The sequence below is a fragment of the Marmota flaviventris genome, chromosome 5 (genome assembly GCF_047511675.1).
Source record: "Marmota flaviventris isolate mMarFla1 chromosome 5, mMarFla1.hap1, whole genome shotgun sequence".
Taxonomy (NCBI): domain Eukaryota; kingdom Metazoa; phylum Chordata; class Mammalia; order Rodentia; family Sciuridae; genus Marmota; species Marmota flaviventris.
Genome location: NC_092502.1, coordinates 115179263 through 115193833, shown reverse-complemented (window position 1 = coordinate 115193833; position 14571 = coordinate 115179263). Strand labels below are relative to the sequence as shown.

Here is a 14571-nt window from a genome sequence, read left to right as displayed (position 1 = left end):
TAGCTCTACAGCTATGTGTTATGTATGATTTGGGCCTAGAGGGTCGTCTGCTTCAAATATCAACCTTACCATCAGCACACAATATTGCTTCTTTCCCATGGATGCTGGGATGCTGGGTGCCTTCTCACCTTCAAAAATTTTCTTTTAAATGTATCTTTGCTGACACCTCATATTTCAGGCTCTTATCTGATGTTAATGGATGGAAAAGAAAAGCATGAACAGGACATGGGAATAAGAGGGATAAAAGCTCTAATGGAAGAGGTAAAAGAGGGCAAAATAAGTTTTCCTCATGCAATAATTTTTTCAGGTGCTGAGACTCCTTCCAACAGTTAAATTTTGTTTAGACACTGTATTATTTCATTGACATACATGTAAATGACATACATATTGGTATTTACACAATCAAACATAAACATGGGATCTTTAAAAGAAAGAAGTAATTTGTCAACTGAAAATATAATGAAATTATATTATGGTTGGGATAGACTAAGCCAATGATTCTCAAAGTATGGTTTCCATTACTTTAATGGAAAGTAAGTTACCAATGTTTATAGCAGCTCAATTCACAATAGCTAAACTGTGGAACCAACCTAGATGCCCTTTAATAGATGAATGGATAAAGAAACTGTGAGATAGATATATATATATACACATATACATATACACACAATGGAATATTACTCCACATTAAAAGAGAATAAAATTATGGCATTTGCAGGTAAATGGATGGAGTTGGAGAATATTATGCTAAGTGAAATAAGCCAATCCACAAAAACCAAAGACCAAATGTTTTCTCTGGTATGTGGATACTGATCTATAATGGAGGGTGGAGATGGAAGAACTTTGGATTGGGCAGAAGGGAGCAAGGGGAGTGAATGGGTATGAGGGTGGAATGAGATGGACATTATTATCCTAGGTACATGTATGATTGCACAAATGTTGTGACTCTATATTGGCACACTGTACAATCAGAGAAATGAAATGTTGTGCTCCATTTGTGTACAATAAATCAAATGCATTATGCTGTCATATATAACTAATTAGAACAAATAAAAAATTAAAAAATAAATTATCAGGCTCCACCCAGTATCCCCTGAAATGGAAACTCCAGGGACAGAGCATTGCATTCTATGGTTTAAGCAAGCCCTCCAGGTGATTGTGATGCACATTTAAAGATTGAAAGTTTCAAGCTAAGCCTATGAGCATCAAAGTGACATGTGCAAAATAATCTGATAACTTTGATCTATGACTTTATAATTCATATTCTCTTTTTCTAATTTCTATTTTTGTGCATTAAAATATATTTAATAAATCAAAATGCATAATTTCTCAATAAACCTATATTGCATAGTAGAAGTGCATGTTAAATTTTTTTAAAATTGGTAGGAATGCATGATATGCAAAGTTTGGATACCAGTTATCTAAGTATAACATTTTAAAACTTTTCTGCTCCAAATCCAACTGAGCCATTAGACACAGGATTATATATTTGCATTAATGCATTTATCTCACTTCTTGCTTCTACAATACTCTACAAATAATGTGCAGTACCGCTTTCTCCTCTTGTGAAGAGAATTTTCACATTCCTGGTAAAGAGATAAGAAGGGCCTTTAGCATTGCATCCTGGATTCTTGTGGGAGAAGAAAGTAGTGATGGCCCATGAAGACCATCGGTGCTGCCTTCCCACTTCCCACTCAATGCATCAACATTTGTGTGCAGCAAAGGGCACAAAGAGCTAGAAGGAGTGTTGTATGCCCAGTCCTTGTCATTTCCTTTTCCCATTTTCATTGCTCTGCTTAGATGGAGAAAGCCCTGGCGGGTGGAGCACCCTATTCTCTTTGGCAGTTTCTCCCGCTCCCCCATATACACCAGTTTGCACTAGTCTGGAAGACTGCTTCTGCTAGACGCTTGTGCCTCTTTTGTGTTACACATTCTTCTGAGCTAGGCAAAAAATATCATTGCACACTTATGATACATAGAAAATGAAGGAACTAGGAGTAGGGCTGACTTTTAAGCCACAATAATTCAGGGTCTTCATTTAAAAAAAAAGTAGGAAAAAATTATTTATTACTCACATAATATTTTGCACATAGTATGTTCTCAATAACTATGCATGGGATTAATAAAAAAAATATACTTCAGTTCCTGAGCATTCTGTGCAAGTAATGTTATATAGCAGTGAAAAGCATAAAAATGCATTTGAGTCTTGTCATTGTGCTTGCTATTGATGGAACCATTAGCAAGTCCTACAGCCTCTGTTAAGCCTCATTTCCTTCAATGTATAAATTGAGGATAAGGATAGCAAGTACCTCATAGACTCATTGTGTGAATTAAATGGGATGAATGCGCTTAGCATGGTGTCTAGCACATAGTGAATTCCCAGTAAACATCAGTTATGTTGTATTTTGCTAATTCGGAATCAAATGCTAAGAAATACCAAAAGCAGTTTACTGCCCTTGATTCCTTCATCAGTGAAGTTTATTAGCCTCTTTATTTTCCCTAGCTGAAGACTAATGATTCTTAATAATTTATACTGTTTTGAAAATCAAAAGTAATTCCTCCATTGGAGAGGCCTAAACATTGGCTAATCACTATCTCTTCCTGCCCATGTGTCTGTCTACCTGAAGAGCTACTTTTATTCCTGAACTGTTGGCAGAGGGGCAGAGTCCTTTATTCTGTTTCACCTAATGGCATATTTTACTTCATTATTAAGAAAGAAAGAAAAATTAACATTTTTTAACTCCACTGCATAGCCATTTAGTCAAAAACTTGTTGGTAGTAAAATGATACCGGGGAAGGAATAAATAACTGCAGGTTTTCTATCAGAAAAATTAATTTCTGTTATAGGAGACTTTTCGATATGTTATCATCAAATAAAAACACCATAGGATAATAATGGGAGTTTTAATGAACTCCTAAGAAAGGACTTTAGAAAAGGTCATGGTTTTATTTATGTTTTTCCCTAAATTCACTCTTTTGTGCATATAAGGAACTCAATAAACATTTGAAACACTAATTAAGTGGGGGATGGGGAGCCTACAACAGAAGTATAAGCATGTTTAGAGATAATAAGTAGAGTTACCTTCCTGAAATATGACCCTCATTTACTTGTTTTCTTCTATCCCATAGTTCCCATATATTATTTACCTTAAAACTTTTCAATAATGTTATGAAATAGATATTCCTCTCCTAGTTCAGTGTTTGAAGTACTAGGGGTTAAGAAACAAGCCTAGAGTTACACAGTTGATTAAGTAATGAAATCAAGTGAGAAACCAACTCTAAACCATTCCTTACTCTGTTGGAGCTGAAAGATGGCCTTCCTGTTAATATCTTTCCTTCCTTTTGAGAAACCATGAACTACTGCAGTAGAATAGAATCCTCCTTTTAAAGTCCCATTACTGTTTCTTTCTTTCACTAATTAACCTTGCCCCTTTGAGGACACTATATGAACTACATGAACTCAAATCCATGGTCCTTCCCAACAAATGGCCCAGTGCCATTTCCAACAGTGATACTCAGGCAGACTGGTGCAAGAGCAGGACTCACCATCTTCCACCATCTTCCACAGTGTCAGCCTTGAAATTTCAATTGGATTCATTTCAGTAAACATGGATGAAGAGCCTTCAGTGAGCCAGGCAATATGCTAGGTGCTAGAGAAATAGAGATAATGAATAAAACTTCCTGCTCTTGGGGACACAGTAATATACAGAGTAAAAAAGGACACAGATGTCCTAAGATTCATTTGCCACTGCTCTCCTTTTGGAGAGCTTTTGTTTAGGGGTTGATAGTTTTCACTTTGACCTTGGAATTTTGTTTCCTTTTATGTGTTCCTTAGTTTTCTGAGCATATCATTCATATCCAACAGAAAACAAACTTTCTCAGAGTGCCGCTCCCCTGACACCTCCTTCCTGACTGTCTCCCCCACTACTCCTTCCTCCTCTTCTCCTCTTTTGGGTAGCCCTCTTCCTAGAATTGGATGAAAAGTTGCTTTGGAAGTCTAGCACTGACACACATGTGTGATTTCAAACCTTGGACAATATATTCCTTGGTTAAAGTGGCAGGAAATGGGGAGGAAAGTGGGATAAGTTCCTCTAACACCTTTGTAGTGTATTACACATATCTGTCTCTCATCTGTGAATCCATTCTTGCACCCATTTATATTTTCAGCCTGAAAACTCTGGTAGGGCTTCTTAAATTCATCAACTAATTTTTCAAGTAAGAACATGTTATGAATTGAATTGTGTCTCCCATAATTCACATATTGAAATCCTAATACTTATTTGAAATACAACATTATTTTGGGGAAAACAAAAGGTCATTGCAGAAGTAATTAGTTTAGATGAGTTCATCCTAGAGTTATGTGAGTCACTGTCACTGATATCCTTGTGACAAAGGGAAATATGGACATATATACACCAAAGCCTGTAAATATGAAGGCAGAGATTGTGGTGATGCTCTCATAAGCCAGGGAAACTCCAGTGATCACCAGCAAACAATAGGAAGTAGGAGAGAGGCATGGAACCCTTTCTTCTTTGCAGCTCCCAGTAGGAATCAACCCTGCTGATGTGTTGATCTTGGACTTCTCAGCTCCAAAACTGTGAGAAAAGTGCATTTATGTTGCTTAAATCACCAGTCCGTGGTCATTTGTTACAGCAGCCTTAGAAAACAAATACACACTACCTTTAGTTTCTTCCAAATGCATTTGCTTTGAAACTAAAAGGAATTTTTGGAATTAAAAAAAAAAAACAAGTCTGTGGTGCTCTTTGGATGTCTTTCAAGATGATATTTACTTTGATTAAGGACCTCACAGCCTCAGACTCTTTGGTCTAAGCATTCCTGACCTTCTGTTTGTGATTAAGTTTGTTTCCCATTTCTTCCCACAGAACAGTCCATCCTCACACTTCACCCAAAGGGCATCAGAACATCAGTGCTGGAGTTGTTTTAAATTAGCATCATTCTCTAGCCAAATGAGTTAGCTCCCTTATTGCTCAGCTTTAAAATGGAAATTTAAGTTTGTTGAAATTGAAGTGGTTATTTTAAAGTAAGAGGACTAAAAATAACTCTATATTGTTAGCCAGTATCTGACCCTACCCCACTCTTAATACAGTTTCATATAACACCCTGCCACTTGTCATTTTCTGCCTCAGTCTACCCACAAGCATTGTAGTCAATTTGGTAAGTACAACTGTGGAAATATTTCCAAATATGTTTAGAACTATTGAAAAACAATTCAAGCTTCTTTATTATTTTCTTTATACTTCTTGGTGAAATGATAAACATGGAACTTTTTGGATTTTGATCAGAGGGCTTATTTTGTTTTGTATTTTTTTTCAAATCTATGGCCTATTTTATGATTTGGACTCTTGATTTCAGCTCAAGAGATGTTGAAGCTTTGAAGTAATTACTATGGTTACGATTCACAATTTATCAAGAACATACAGATTGTGGTGAGCTTTTTATACATTCTTAAGTAATTACCATTTCTAGATCCCCAATTTTATGTTTCATATCAAGGCAAGTATTTTTTTATCTGGGAATTCTATGGCACTAAAACTGATGCAAGCATCCACCGCAAACCTACCTCCCAAAATGTGGTTGTTTGGTGTGCTCTCTTTGTAGAGTGTTTGTTATTTACAGATGCTTCTTGACTTACATCCTGACAAGCCCCTTGGAAATATTGTAAATCAAAACTGCTTTTAAAACATGGAATATCCTACAGGCTATAGGGTATCAGTTGTTTACCCTCTTGATCTTGTAGCTTATTGGGAATCATGGCTCAGGACTGCAGCCCAGCATTGCCAGCACACAAAAAGATCAAAATGTAAAGTTGGAAGTGCAGTTTCCCCTGAGTGTATTTTGCTTTCACACTAATCCAATGTCAAAAAATAATAAGTCAAACAACTGTAAACTGGGAACTGTCTGTTACCTCATTCATTGGACTCTAAACCAACACTGATGAATCTAGCTGCAATAGGAATGACAACAATAAGTAAAGAGGCATAGAGAAGGCTGCACAGGTGTGAGGAGAACTGAGTTACAGGCCTGATGCCCTAAGATTTTCTGCTTTTAAAGAGAGACAGAAAATCCAGCTTGCTATGTGGATTCAAAAACAGAAGATTGATTAGTGCAGGCCAGACAAAACAAGTTCATGGGGAACTTTGGGTCATGTGACACTTGTGTAGAATCTCAGTTATCAAACCTTTACTACAAGTAAAACTTTACTAAAAGTAAAGAAGAAACTTGGACCAGCATTTAGGATGCTTCATCCTTATCCATGTGTGATCAAACTGGAATGGTGATCATGTACTGAGCTTTCCATGGATAATTTCATTTGTCATGAAATTATCCAACGACAATACAATCAGATGAGAACTGTCATCCCCATTTGATAGATAAGGGAACTAAGTCTCAGAGAGGTTAAAAATACCTTACAAAGGTTAAGCTCATGGGTGATGTGCTGCTATGTGAAAAAGTGGATTCTGAAGTAATGTATATACCACGTGTCCTCCTGTCTCCATGCATATTTCCCTACATATACATTTATATATTTACATTTTTTTTATCTGGAAGGAAATATACCATAATGTTAACAATGTTTTCCTATAGTATTAGTATCAGTCATATTTTTCCCTTTTTACTTATCTGCATAAAATGTCTGTCAATATGTATTTCATAAAATCATTGTGTTTTTGTTTTTTGCAATGCTGAGGATCGAACCCAGAGCCTCACACATGCTAGCAAATATTATACCTCTGAGCCACATCCCCAACTCAATGATTTTATTTTATTTTTTAAGGACATTTATTTTAAATGGCAGTGTAGCCCTTCTTTTCTTATGTATACCTTTATTTTATTTGTTTATTTTTATGTGTTGTTAAGGATCGAACTCAGTACCTCACACAAGTTAGGGAAGCACTCTACCACTGAGCTAATATCCCAGCCCTTGTTTTATTTTTAAAGAGGGTCACAAGAAAAGAGACTGTAAGAAACCAATCCCTAATGGTGAAATGAAGCTGGTGATGACATAATAAGCCCTGTGATCCCAGCCTTCCACATAGATACATATCACACAGACACTAACTTTTAAAGGCATCTGAGGGATTGTTTCTTTGAGGACCTACTAGTGCCAGACAATCTTTATTCGAGGGATATGTAAGGTAAGCTTTCTGACCTCAAAGGCTTTACTGTCCAGTGAAAAATCTCATGGTAAAACATGGTATTTTCCATGTACGCAGATACTAACCTCTTCTATTTGCATAAAGCATTTGCTTTTTTGTTGAAAATAGCTCTTACGTCTGTCTAGAAATGCACATTTCCATATTAGCATAAGTGTCATCTTTTGACAGTTATGCAAAAAATGGAAATCATCATTGCATGCCAATAGAAAGACACAATAACACCCCAGGATCCTATTAGTGTATAGTATTTACAGACGAAAGGGAGACTCCTGAAAAAGGATACTGCAAAATGCTAAAAGAAAGAAAAAGAAAAATTTAACTCTAACTCTTCTCTGAATTCTTCATATGAATTAAAGCATAAACCAGAAAGCTAAGCTGGCAGTCCTGAAACTCTGGAACATAGCAGAAGCTATATGTATTTGCTGTTATCATTATTAATATGATAAACAGATGCCACTTTTTCACCTTCTTTTTAAGCTCTCTCAAAGAGACTTTCTGGCTTCATTCTTTTGTAAGTATAGCAAACAGGATTTTAGACCTGTATGGTCATGTTTGAAATCCTCATGGTCTTCTATCACCTTTTTGTCCATCACAGTAGATAAAGGGTCTCTCACATGTAAGATTAGGCCTTTGGCACTGACAACCACAATGGGTTTGACAATTAATTATTCTATAATTATGCAACTTATAGGAAGTAATTATTAAAATATGACACAACTTCTCATGCTATTATAGTAAATGAGATAATGGAATAATTCCTTTTATCAAAATTTTTATCAAAAATTCTTTTTCATTAGTTGAATAAGTGAAGTTTGACTAGACCAGTTATCTCAGGTAATTGTAAAGCTGTGTCATTGTTTCTGGCAATATTGATGGAGCTTATAGTTTTACTGAAGAGAATTACAGTATCACTATACCTAATAACATAGTTAAGAATCAAGGGCTAAGTACTGTCTAGATAAACCAAAATTTTACTATATTGAGCCCTAAACTTCTACTGGATAAAAGCAGGAATTAATTGCATGCTGTAATGAAATGACCCAGACTTTGGATAAATGAAAATTAATGAGTTGAATTTTTTCCAGTGTAACATGATAGTCAAGTGATGATTGACCTTTGATCATCATTAATATCAGGAAAAAACAGTAAGCCTCAGAGAAGTTTTTGATTTTTAAATGCAAAAATATAGGTTGAATGCTGTGGCACACACCTGTAATTCCAGCTTTTGGGGAACTTGAGGCAGGAGGATCACAAGTTTGAGGCCAGCCTTGGCAATTTAGCATGATCCTGTCTCAAAACAAAATAAGGGTTGGGGATGTAGCTCAGTGGTAAAGTGCCCCTGAGTTCAATCACCAGTACTACAGAAAGAAAAGAAAGAAAACTGAGATTTAGTAGATTAATTTGCCCAATTTTTAGAGACTAAAATTCCAGATTAAATTGTGGAAACACATATATGCTTCTTTAATTTAGATATATTTACATATATGTATGTATATAAATATATATTCTTTAGAAATAATTTGGTCTTAACCTTTTAAAAGCTATAGATATTCAGATATATAAATATATACACAAATTCATATGCAAATAAATACATACATTCATGTATATGTATATATTTATGTACTTGTATATTTATATGTAATTTTTTATAGTTTGGATCTTTATATATGTAAATATATGTATATGTTGTATATATTTTTGTATAATTTATATAACTTTTAAAAAGTATATATCTTTAAGGACTGGAGTTGTAGATCAGTGGTAGCACACTTGCCTAGCATGTGTGGGGCACTGGGTTTGATTCTCAGCACCACATAAAAATAAATAAAATAAAGATATTGTGTCCAATCTACAACTTTAAAAAAAGAAGTATATATCTTTAAAAATTCACTGACTCTCAATATACACAGTGGGAAAGGGCTGTGTTCTTGCCATGTATTCTATGGTGCTGTGTTCACTCCAGCAATGACTCACGAATCTGAAACTCAGACTCCACCAGTTTTAAAAATTACAAGATCTAGTAAGACCTGAAGAGCTATTTGCAGACCCCATGTGATTCCCAGTCAGATACCATAAAGGGGAAAACATCAAGAAAAGTAGAGGGGGAAATGGAGAGGCCAAGAGACTCTGCAGTCAGAAAGGGTAGGGAGGTGGTGAAGGGACCAAGACAGAATAAGAAAGACATCTTACTTTGAAGATTAATGAATGTTGCCTTGTCCATGTTGATTTTCTCTTGGCCTGGAAGCCTGGGCTTTGTGAGAGGTAGTCCTGTAGCAAGAGTGAGCAGGCATATTGTTCAGCTGTTAACCCCTTTGCCTCTTCAGACTCACCACAGCTGGCACCTGTCATTCCCAGCTCTCCCAAGCATCACCCTTATCAGTACATTTAAGATAAATAAAAGATGATATGAAATTTAATAGTAATATTTTTAGTATTATTTCATTGTAAGTATCATAATGTCAGAAAACTGATGGGGATTGTTTATTTAGTGCTCAAATATAGTTTTTACTTTAAAATAGAAAAAAAACAAGTAAGGCACTTGGTAACACTACCCATTATTTATTTCTCACTTCTCCCAAGGGGATGTGAAGAAATGGCAAATGGCAAAGGTCCTGACAGGGGCAAACTAAAAGCAATGGGAAGATGGAGACCAGAATGCAGCCCCCAAATTGTAAAAGGTGCCTGCCTCTATAAGCCCGTGGCCTTTCATTAAGGGGCTCATAGTAGCTGCTGAAAGAGAATTCAATTGCACTTCAGATTTCCTTTTGCTTCAAATTTCATTTCTGACTGAACCCGAACTGCTCCAGGGCAGAGTTTGATCCCTACTTGTGCACATAGAGAGGAAGTCCTAGAGCCAGCCATATGCTCCAGTGAAATAATAGGCTGCAAAGTGAGGGGAATTACAGCAATTACTTTTTTGAAGGCTCTCAGGGGCACCAAACTTGCTAAGACTCTCTATGAGGAAAATACAGAAGGATTCCACCCAAAGCACAAGTTTCACAAAAACTCACAGGGGGAAGATAATGAACAAAATGAGACAGTGGGGATACTCAATAGTTATATGTAGAGGTACTTTGGAAAATGTCTTGTTTCTTTTCTCTCAATTAACTGGGCTTCTCTTTTTTTGGAAGTATACATTTTACATAAAAAAGCATAGTCATTTAATAGATATCCAGCATCTGTCTGTGTTTATGAATGTGGATTAGACTCTATAATTACCTTGAAGAATCTGAAACCTAGGATCATGCCCTCCTTTTCCCCTGATTGTCTATTGCTTAAACAGACCTATAATCAATAGGGACTACCTTGAGGAAATCTCCTTCACTAAAACCATATGAAGGCTGAACTCTGAAGTTGGCACAGAATTAGGTGTATTCCTATGTACCTAAGAGGAACCAGGGGGGATATTTGAAGAGACATCCTGGAGATCATTCAGTCTGCCATGTAATCTCTGATTCCTCCCTAGCCATTTGCTCTGAGAAATAAAGGATACCATTCCCTTCCCTCATTCCCCTTAGCTTCCTATGTCTTTCTTTGCCTTTTGGCTTAATAGACAAAAACGTAATTACTTCCAAAAAGAGAAACTTGGATATATTTGCTGCAGCAGGAGTTCTGGTTTCCATCTCTGCTAGCTGACAAATGCCATATATTTATCTGTCATCACTAAAATCTGCAAAATGTTGAGCAGTTGTCAATGGGGTCACTACCTTCTTTTCTCAGCCTAATGGGACATTTATTTAACCAAAGTCTCTACTTGAGAACTGCAAGCAAATAAAGAATGCTACAAAATAGTGGAGGATTTCAATAACTAAGGACTATATGTGAGCATAAGGCTAAGTAAACACAATTTTGATGTAAAATGGATTGCAGCCAACTTCTTACAATCCTTCACATTTTTTACTTGTTTTCCCACACATGATCTCATTTGATCTGTGCAGTAACTTTGAGATTCTTTGTATAGTTATTATTCCTGTTTCAGAGTGGAGGAAACTGAGTCTCAAAAAAAGTTAAAAATGTTTTTTTCCTAAGATCACAATTCTAAGCAGTTAAATTAAATCTAAGTTTTCTGACTCAAGAACCCATTTTCCTTTCTTTGTCTTACTGCCTTCAACTAAATACACAAACGGACTATCAAAGCAACAAACATTTTGCTGGTTTTTAAAAACCTCTTAGCGGCTACACAGACAGCCAAAGTCTGGCAACCTTAGTGAAAGAGCAGACAGATGCAGGGCCAAGACATTCCACAACTAAAATCCCAGTGTAACTCCTGAACTTAATCTTACAAACCATAAATCTTCCCAGATGTTTTGTTCAATTTATGCCATGTAGTTTTGGGGGGAAATGCAAATCCTCAGTGATTATGTAAATGCATACCACTGAGACGCCACCATTTTATTAATGTACTTGCTTTACTATATATCCACCTGTCTCTTCATCCTGTTATCCCATCAAAAATTCATAAAACTTTTCTGAAGTTGCAGACATCAGTAAATTTTACCTCTAAACAATTCAGCATGCATATCATTAACTACAGTTCAGTATGAAAGTAAACTTTGTATATAATAAAATATACAAATCTTAAGTGAAACAATTCAATAACTTAAGTGTACCATTCAGTACCCACCCATGTCACTCAAATCTCTGTCTAGATATGGAGTATCACCCTCATCCCACAAAGTCTCCTCATTTCCCTTCCCAGTCAGACCCCAATACTATTTGAAGATTTTTCTCCAGCAATTACTTTTACCTATTCTAGAACTTTGTGTGAATGAAGTTTTATCTTAGTCTTTTGTAAAAGGATTTTTTTCACTGAAGATGAGGTTTTAGTGATTCATCCATGTTATTTTAAAGGAGTCAACTACTTTTAATTGTTGAGTATACTGCTCTGTTGTAGCAATATACTAATTTCTGCAACCATTTTCCTCTTGACAGACACAGAGTCTGTTTCTGGTTTGGGGTGATTCTAAGATGAGTACTAGGAACACTCATGTAGATATCTATGTGTTAATGTTTTCATTTCTCTTGGGCAAATATTTAGAAACAGAATTGCCAGGTCATAGGATAAGTGTATATTTAGTTTTGTAAGAAACTTCCAGAACTTTTCTTGAAAGGTGTTGAACATTTTAACTCCCACCAACAATATTTGAGAGTTTCTGTTCTTCCACATCGTCACCAACATTTGGTGTTATCATTTTTATTTTACCCATTTGGGCAGGTCTCTCTCATATTACTTTTTGAATTATAAGAATATTCACATTGAAAAGAGTCTCATTTTCAAAAGGGGATTAAGGCAGTATCTGTGTTCATGTCCTCTTGTTACTATAGCAATTTGGGTTTCTTAAGCTGTATAATTCATTCATTAAATCCTGATTCTCATCCTTAAAGAGTTGATTGAAAGCAGATTCATAATTCAGTGTCTATTTTAAATGTTTTGGGGTTTAACTTTAGCCCTGAAACTTTGTCAGAACTAATTTTCAGGGGTTTTTTTCCTATAAACACTGAAGCTTTGACATTAATCAAAATGGTCAGGTTAGCTCTTGACTTAGACTCAATAGAAAAATAAACAAATAATCCTAACCTTTGATTGAATTAAATGAGCATCACCTCAGGGTAACTCTCACAGACCTAAACTTTGATTAATAAGAGTGAAGCTTTTTAGAGCAAACATAGTATGTTGTCAAGACACCTTCAAGCTGGATGTTCAGAGGTCTAATTTTATTACAATTAAATATTTTCTTGGGTTTTGTAATTTATCCCTAAGATAAATTGATATTTTTTGGCTTTTTGCCCATTTTCATACTTCAGCTCTTATTCATTTGTTATGAAAATAATTTAATGTATTTAATCCTTCTCAAAAATTCTTTTCAGTTCACTGTTTATAACATTAGACATACTATAATTCACTGGACAATGTCTCTGGATGTACTTTTAGTAATCAGTAACAGTGATGTATGTTAGAGCTCTAAAATGGTAGATATAAATTGTACAAGTGCAGAGATTACTATATGTTGCTCTAGGCTCCTGAAACGCTAACATAAAAGATATCTTAGCATTTCCACTGCTCTTTAACTAGTTCCTATAGGCATACTTCGATCTTCCAAGATATGAAAAGCTAGTATATGAAAGAATATGTATGAATGTTTTAACCAGAGATTTAAAAATTTATCTTTAGCATCAATTAATATTTTAGGCAGATTATATATCTGGTGGTGTCTCTTCTGTTCCTTCCCATAACATTTTTGAGGGGCAGAGTAGTTTCACAGTTTCTAGATCTCCATGGGTTATAGAGGCATTAAGGAGATGTCACCTACAGAAACGTTTTGAATAGGAATCTGTTCCAACTTGCCTTGCCTTTTCTCAGAGTGTTTACTTTATTTCTCTCTAGTTGTAAAATAATAAAATATACTGGACCTTAAGATATGTTAACACAGTAGTCATTTGCTTAAATGTCATCTATATATGAAGTTTGCATATTTTTGGAACTAAGCCACTAGGCACATATTTTGTAACTCTGAAAATAAGAATACCCCATGGATTGGAATGAAACTGTACTGGCTAATTGTCCCACACATAAAATGTGCAATACATACAACAGATTTTTTTATAGGGTTCTGTTTCTTTTTTCTTTAATCTGCATATGAGCCACCAGGACCAGTACTATGCGTAGGTGAAAACAGGCAGCTGCAATTGGGATGATGAAGCAGCATAGAGAAGACCTGCCTGCCTTAAAATATTCTTCTCCTAGTGTGCCCTGGGAATAAGACATTATCTTCAGATGTTTCTATGAAAAGCAATCTATTAGCAGATAACATACCAAGATCACCTTTTATTATGGGAACTGTTAATTCCTATTAACCATTCAGAGTTTAGAAAGACCATCAGGGAGTAGAACACAGAGACATTTCCAAAGGCTGAAGATGATTTGAAATAATGAGTGTGTGTCGCTGGTGGCATGTGCCTAGAGGAAACTCCTGATGGAGAACTTGAAAGTAGAAAACACCTGTGGGAGGAAGCCCTGCAAGAAAACCTGAGACCTTCAGCCCAGATCACAGCCCAGACCCAGTGTTGGTCTAGGGCTGGATCCATGAGAAACAAATGAGAAAGTAAGGTAGTCTTTTAATTTCCAGATAAAGCCAAATTTAGCATTCAAGTTCTCTGAGGCACTTTATTCTGTCTGACACAGGAAAGACCTAGGATGACTGTGGCAAAGAACTGTGAATATTCCTGCACTGCATAAGCCATATGGTTCAACTCTTTGCTCATCAACTAAGCATTGGAACTGAAGACTAATTGTCATTGTCATGTGCAGTGTACATACAAATTATTTTTGCTATGATTTTAGAACTTTTATACAATGAAGCCACCTTTTTGTTTCTAATAATTACTCCTG

General features: G+C 35.7%; 1 protein-coding gene across 2 annotated transcripts in view; it reads left to right on the top strand.

Moving 5' to 3' along the window:
- Nucleotides 1–14571, top strand: part of Rgs7bp (regulator of G protein signaling 7 binding protein) — a 99928-nt gene that overhangs the window by 50328 nt on the left and 35029 nt on the right. The window lies entirely within an intron of this gene.